Source organism: Taudactylus pleione, unplaced genomic scaffold, assembly GCF_031769625.1.
Source record: "Taudactylus pleione unplaced genomic scaffold, aTauple2 ptg000174l, whole genome shotgun sequence".
NCBI lineage: Eukaryota > Metazoa > Chordata > Amphibia > Anura > Myobatrachidae > Taudactylus > Taudactylus pleione.
This window is the reverse complement of record NW_028284576.1, coordinates 7,829,064-7,836,411: the sequence shown is the minus strand read 5'-3', so window position 1 is coordinate 7,836,411 and position 7,348 is coordinate 7,829,064. Positions and strand designations below refer to the sequence as shown.

The following is a 7,348-nucleotide window of genomic DNA, read 5'->3' as shown; positions in this document are numbered from 1 at the left end:
AGGTCATTTTATACAATATATTCAATAATTTTGTGGCTCAAAGAAAGTTTGTGTACAGACATGAAATTCATTTATGTTTCATATACACCTTATACACACAGCCTGATGGTAATTTTATACAATATGTTTAATAATTTGTGCCTTAGACAAAGTTTGTGTACATTGAACCATCAAAAATCAACGGTTTCATTATCTGAGTCATGCCAAAATAATTCCGTATTTCGGAACATTTGGATATGAGAGACTCAACCTGTATAGCGTAATATTGAGCTACATTGGCTGGCACCCTCTCCACCTCCTATTTCCTATTCTCTTCTCCCAAGCTTAACTCTTGTGTCCCTCTTTTCCAATTTTTCCCTCCCCTCTCTCCTTATTTTCCTCTCCTTATTTCACAATATTTTAATTTTTTAGATTATTGTTGTTATAATACAAGGATATATTATAATTATAGTCACTAATCTATGTAACTGTTGGTAGCCAATTATTATGTTTTATATTACTGTCAAATTGTATTTGTTAAAAAAATTTCTGTAATAAACAGATTTAAAAAAAAAAGAATACCAAAGGTCTGCAATGCTGTAATTGCTGCAAAAGGAGCATTCTCTGACGAAAGCAAAGTTTGAAGGACAAAATTATTATTTCAAATAAAAATAATTATTTCTAACCTTGCCAATGTCTTGGCTATATGTTCTATTCACTTTGCAACTCATTTGATAAATAAGTCAGTTTTCATGTAAAACACGAAATTGTCTGGGTGACCCCAAACTTTTGAACTGTAGTGTATATGCACACATATGTACATATATATATACATACACACACACACACATACACACACATATATATATACATACACACACACACATATATATTATATACATACACACACATATATATATACATACACACACATACAATGCCATAGGACCCAGTGCCTTTAATTAATTACATTTTATTTGGTGACCAAAAAAAATGCTCTTCAATACTGTCTGTCTTCCTTTTATGATGCTGACAGACTGTGTGACACACTGGCTCAGCCACAGCTGCCTTCAGCTGCATCGCGGTATGTTACAACTTCCACCTTCTCTTCTCTTCCATATGTGGCTGTGTGCCCAGCGCCCGCCCCTCCTTTCCAAGACAGGCCCTCTTCTTCCCTGCAGCCTGCGCGCCAACCAGTCACTGGGAGTCGCAGGCTGCTACTCTGTATCTGATTGGTCCACCGCGGTCCCGGCAACCCAACACTGCTCTGCGGCGCCGGCAGGGACTGTGTGAAGGATGTTATGCTACTGGAGTGGTTGCGGGTCGCTGGATCGGATACGATCTGCGACGGGGGGCCCGGGAGGACTTGCCCCCAGTGACCCCCCCCTTCAATCCGGCCCTGATCAGACTGCTTCCTCTCCGGCTGGTGCGCTCAAAGCTCAGTGCAGCACTGCAGGTTCTCTCCAGGGCCGGATTACCGGGGGGGGGGGGGGGGGGCACGGCTACGGATGGTTAAATCAAATTGCCTGAGGTACTAATTAAGACAACTGTGATCAAGCGTGGATATCCTTAAAACCTGGACTGTTAGGGTGCCTCGAGGACCATGTTTGGGAACATCTGGTATAAGGTCTTCTTGTTTTATTTAACCTATTTTACGTATTTTACCCAACTTCATCCAAAACTCCAAAACTAAAGGAGACTCCCTGATATTCATCTTATGTATTAAACTGCACAATTTGTCTGAATGGTTAGACTCTGATTTAACGGCTCATCTTATAATTGAGGGTTTAGACACTAATGTCCATGGAAATTGAGTATTTTAAATGCAAAAGAACTATCAAACACAGTAAATATGAGCTAGTGGAGACTCTAGTGCAACTAGGTCCAACGTCACAGTATCGCAGAGTCAAATGTCTGCGACAATGGGGGATACTTCTCGGCAAACAATTTGCTGTTCCGGAACACAAGTTTTGCCTCATAGAGGTGGGCATGAAAACTTGTGATGCCAGCGTTACCGTAAATGACCGGTATGTCTGCGACGTTGCTGGCGACTTAACATCAGTAAGTAAAGTGTCTCATTTTCTCATTTATTTACGAAGTGTTTAACATTCAATATATATATTTTTTTTAATTTTGTATTGTGAACATATTTAGATTTTTTTGCAGCGTGCCATTGTGAATTCATCGTGAGTCACATGTGTAGATGCTTCTGTGTCATCTAGTTGTAAGACCTATGTAGCTATGTACATCATCAACTGTTTATGTTTTATGTCAGATGGTTTTGCCATCGATAGCCAAGAGCCTGCCATCGATGGATGAGCAGAAGTTTTTTTTTGCCTTAACGGGACAAGCTTAGCCCCATCCCTGGTGGCCGCTAAGCCCCATCTCCATATTTGACTGGTCTGTGGCCCGTCGTGCCGCCAGCAGCACTGGCCATCGAGGGGTGCAAACCATCGATGGTTCATCATAGATGGTTTTTGTACCATCGATAGTAATAATCACCGATGGACTCATCGATGGCTATCCCTAGACCTATGTGACCAAGATGATCACTCAGAAACTCCCTGCAAGACTGTTAATGTCTCTTTCATTTGTGCATTAGAACCTGGTCTCCTGTAGAGGGCGCTGTCATAGCACCCACCAGAAGAGATCAGGGGAGATTCCACCACTAGACAACAGTTACCAGGATGGCCGAGTGGTTAAGGCGTTGGACTTAAGATCCAATGGACATATGTCCGCGTGGGTTCGAACCCCACTTCTGGTATCATCTTTTTATAATAATATTATCTTTTTTATTTTTGTTTTTTTCAGATTTGATTGATGACAGCACATATCCCCCATGTCTCCGTGCAGTGCGGGCGAATTTTACCTCACAAAACACCGTTTTCCGCGCTCCGTTTGCGACAGAACTACAATTCCCGTGATGCTTCAGCCTCAGCTAAAGTAGGCGGCAACGCTTTGTGAACAGCGCAGGTCAGGGGGAGCCGCCGAGCGCACAGCTGTTACCCACAATGCAGCGGGCTCAGGAGAGTGTTGTGCGCATGCTCGGGGGGGGGGGGTTCTGGTCTTCGGTGCGGACTGCGCATGCGCGGTGCTCTGGCTGGCTGGTGGAGCAGCATGTTGTGATGCACAAGGGGCAGCATCCTGCTGCTGCTGGGGATCCTCGGGAGGGCAGGGAAAAGCAGAAGGTAATATGGATCCCTTATATCTCTCACTCTGAATTTGTTCTGCTTCCTATTCTGTCTAACCCATCTGGGACGAACTGAAGTCACTTCTGGAGGAACAAAATAAGCCACAAGTGTTATTTAGTGTGTAATAGTGTATATTATTATATATAGAGAGGGAGAGCCCTGTGGTATATTAACTGAAGGAGATTTGTGGAGACTGGAGAACAGGTAAATAATAATATTTCCCCTACTTTTAACACTCATCAACCTCCCCCCCCCTGCCCCTCCAGTACCCACCTCCTCTCCAAGTAACCTCCACCCTCCAGCACCCACCTCCTCTCCAATGAATCTCTGCCCCCCACATCCAGTACCTTCCTCTTCTCCAAGTAACCTGCCCCCCTGTACACATCCTCCACCCCCCAGTATACTCCCCCTCCAGTACCCTTCTCCCCCAGTACCCTTCCCCACACACCATCAGCTTCTCAACATTGGTTCTTCCTATAGGCAAATATTGTTCTAACCTGCCCTGGCAGCCAGGGGTGTGAGTAGAGGGACCAGACCTATACACCCCCTCCTTAATTTTTTGCTTAAGCTCCAGGATATAAGGCCAAGCTCCAGGAAAAATGCAGTATACCATAGGACCAGCTGGGAGGGGGGCAGATTAGTACATTCTAAGGGGTCTGTTCATTTACCTGCGATGTAGGGGCGGATGATGCCGACACTGTTCCATTGTGGCGGCATCTGAATGCACTACATGGCAGGTACATTGTGCATTTTACCCCGCAGCCCCTTAGGGGTGGGCAGGAGAATGCACTATGTAAGCCTACTGTGTACATGGGATTTGTACACACTCAGCGTCTCCCGTACATCGCACTAGAACATTTATGGTAAGATCGCATCTGATTGAATTGACCTCTAAGGGTAGTATTCAGTTAGCGGCGATGTGCAGCATTAGCTCTAATTACAGTAACACAATGTTGCAGGTTTTCCAGCGCAACTCTATGGAGTCCGAGGAAAAATCTGCAGCGTCAGTGGTTGCGAGAAGGTAGAGAAACGATCGGAATGCTCTCACCTCACGGCCATTGCTGCTACCTGAGTACCCCCTTATTACCAGATGTTAGTGCAGCGATCAGTGATGATGGAGCTTATCTGCCTTTTTAGATCAAAGAAGTTTTCTGTTTTTATGGGGCCCCCAATAATGCCAACCCTGGTTCTCTAGCCAGAGGCCTGGCTGCTCTGTGCCCCTGTTGCTGCACTCAGATGGTGATGCCCGGATAGGTAGCGGTGTAGAGGGACTTGTGGGATGAGTAGGGCTCATAGCGCTTGGCAGAATGGTTTACTGATTCCTCCCTTGTTGTTTTGGCCTCTTAGCCGTACAGGAATAGTTTATAAACAAATGTATATTTTCCGGTCGTGCGCACGCACGCACAGAGGGATGCCAGGGCTGTTATACAGGCACAGTCCGTCTCTGCACCCAATCAAATTGGTCTTTTAAACACAATAATTCCAGATTCATCATAGAGGAAACGAACAGGAACTTATAGGTGATGCGTAGAAGGACACCAGACTTATAGAGGAGGGAGTGCAGGATAAAGGGAGTGGGGTCTTACCTAAAGGGGACCGGAGTATAACTATGGCTACATATTACTAAAGATCATAATACCTTATACACTGGACTGTAAATGCAAACATACAAAATATTTCTAATTACATACCACACACAGCCAAAACAAACCACAGTAACACACAGGTGATCAAATATATTTACAAAAGACAAGACCAGGAATTCAACAATTAAAATGTCAGTTCTGCCATTTCCAGCAACCATCCTCGTTTCACTACAGAAGGTCCGATGCCGCTTCCACTACAGAAGGTCCGATGCCGCTTCCACTACAGAAGGTCCGATGCCGCTTCCACTACAGAAGGTCCGATGCCGCTTCCACTACAGAAGGTCCGATGCCGCTTCCACTACAAGAGGTGCGATGCCGCTTCCACTACAAGAGGTGCGATGCCGCTTCCACTACAAGAGGTGCGATGCCGCTTCCACTACAGGAGGTGCGATGCCGCTTCCACTACAGAAGGTCCGATGCCGCTTCCACTACAGGAGGTCCGATGCCGCTTCCACTACAGGAGGTCCGATGCCGCTTCCACTACAGGAGGTCCGATGCCGCTTCCACTACAGGAGGTCCGATGCCGCTTCCACTACAGGAGGTCCGATGCCGCTTCCACTACAGGAGGTCCGATGCCGCTTCCACTACAGGAGGTCCGATGCCGCTTCCACTACAGAAGGTCCGATGCCGCTTCCACTACAGGAGGTCCGATGCCGCTTCCACTACAGAAGGAATGATGCCGCTTCCACTACAGGAGGAATGATGCCGCTTCCACTACAGAAGGAATGATGCCACTTCCACTACAGGAGGTCTGATGCCGCTTCCACTACAGAAGGAATGATGCCACTTCCACTACAGAAGGTCTGATGCCGCTTCCACTACAAGAGGTCCGATGCCGCTTCCACTACAGGAGGTCCGATGCCGCTTCCACTACAGGTGGTCCGATGCCGCTTCCACTACAGAAGGAATGATGCCACTTCCACTACAGAAGGTCTGATGGCGCTTCCGCTACAGAAGGAATGATGCCACTTCCGAGGAAACCTGCTGCTTGTCCGACAGTCGCAAGTTGAGGATATTTATTTATTTTAAAATTTTAAATGAGCAGAGTCTATAAGTTTAAAGTGTATTTATTATTCATTATATGTTTCCATGCTACAGATATATAGGTGTACTGATTGTGCTCAGTACTGAAGACTTTTATCTTTACAGGGATATTGATAAATTGGAGAGGATCCAAGCAGGTTCCATAAAGAGTTATGCAACATATAATATGTGCGGTGGGGGGGTGAAGAGTGTGAGCGAAACATTTAAGGACAAAGGGACACTATAAAACAAGTGAGGGAAACCTGAGGGGTAACATTAGATGGTATTTTATGAGTAATATAAAATACTAAATAGTAACTATGTACTAATATACCTCCCTTGGGGGCCAGTGCAGCAGGACAGACTGGGCCTGTTCTGCACTGGCCCCAAGAATAGTAGTTTAAATTTATTCGAAGAAATATCCTGTCTGACCACAGGCCAATGATTTGTAAACGCAGGTCTGTCATTTACCTGCTAATACCAGAGGCACTATAGTTGTATACTGTGTAACCAGATGTCCTCTTATGTAATATAGTGTGTGCATCATGCAGTCACAGGAACCCACAGTAACTCTGGTGGTGATTCTCCTGCAGAAGACCAGACGCCTGGATCTCAGACCCCATGAACGCCTAACAGAAGAAAGGTATAGTACAGGGGTCTTCAACATGTGGCCCGAGGACCACGTATGGCCCGTGGAGCTGTTCCTCATGGCCCGCCGATGGTTAGTGTAGTGCGGACAGCTCTACTCAGAGTGTTTATTTTGGCAGCCAATGAGAGTAAGACAGACTCTCATTGGCTGCTGCACCCACGGCCAGAGCCGAGCTGGAGCTCACTCATCCACCTTCCGGCTCCCGCAGTGGGTGATGGGAATGACGTCTCTCCCATAGTGCAGAGCGGGCTGGGAGGACAAAGGAGCCACAGCAGCACGTGCGAGGATTCAGGTAAGTGTTGGGGTTTTTTTTGTTTAGTCTTTGTCCTATATATGTAAGGGGCAGTGCATAGGGGTGGGGGCACTGCATTAGGGGGGACCACTACTGGGGGCACTGCATAGGGTCGCCCACTACTGGGGACATTATATTAGGGGCATTGCATAGGGGGAACTACTACTGGGGGCACTGTATAAGGGGCGCTACTGGGGGTACTGCAGAGGGGGCAGTCATGAGACATAATTGTTTGAGGATGGGGGCAACTAATTGACATAATTAATGGAGGAGGAGGGACAGTTATGGGGCATAATTATAATTGTGGGAGGAGGGGGGCCTTTCTGGGATTTAATTAATATTGTAGTAAAGGGCAGTTATGGGACATAATTGTGTGAGGAGGGGGGCAGAGTCTAATTACCGCAGTATAGCTTAGTGACCCTCGGGCTTCGTTTAATTTTTTAATGTGCCCACACTGTCTTAAAGGTTGAAGACCCCTGGTATAGTACATGGCTCTGCCATCATTATCTGTGACATAGTTTCAGTGATACGCTGCGGGATCTGTGTGATACACACCTGATGTGTCTTC

The 7,348-nt window shown here is 46.3% G+C and overlaps 1 non-coding gene across 1 annotated transcript; it reads left to right on the top strand.

The window, feature by feature from the left end:
• Window positions 1–2,660: 2,660 nt before the first annotated feature.
• TRNAL-UAA (transfer RNA leucine (anticodon UAA)) lies at window positions 2,661–2,743 on the top strand. The gene has a single exon. It is a non-coding gene; the product is annotated as a tRNA-Leu (tRNA).
• Window positions 2,744–7,348: the final 4,605 nt, after the last annotated feature.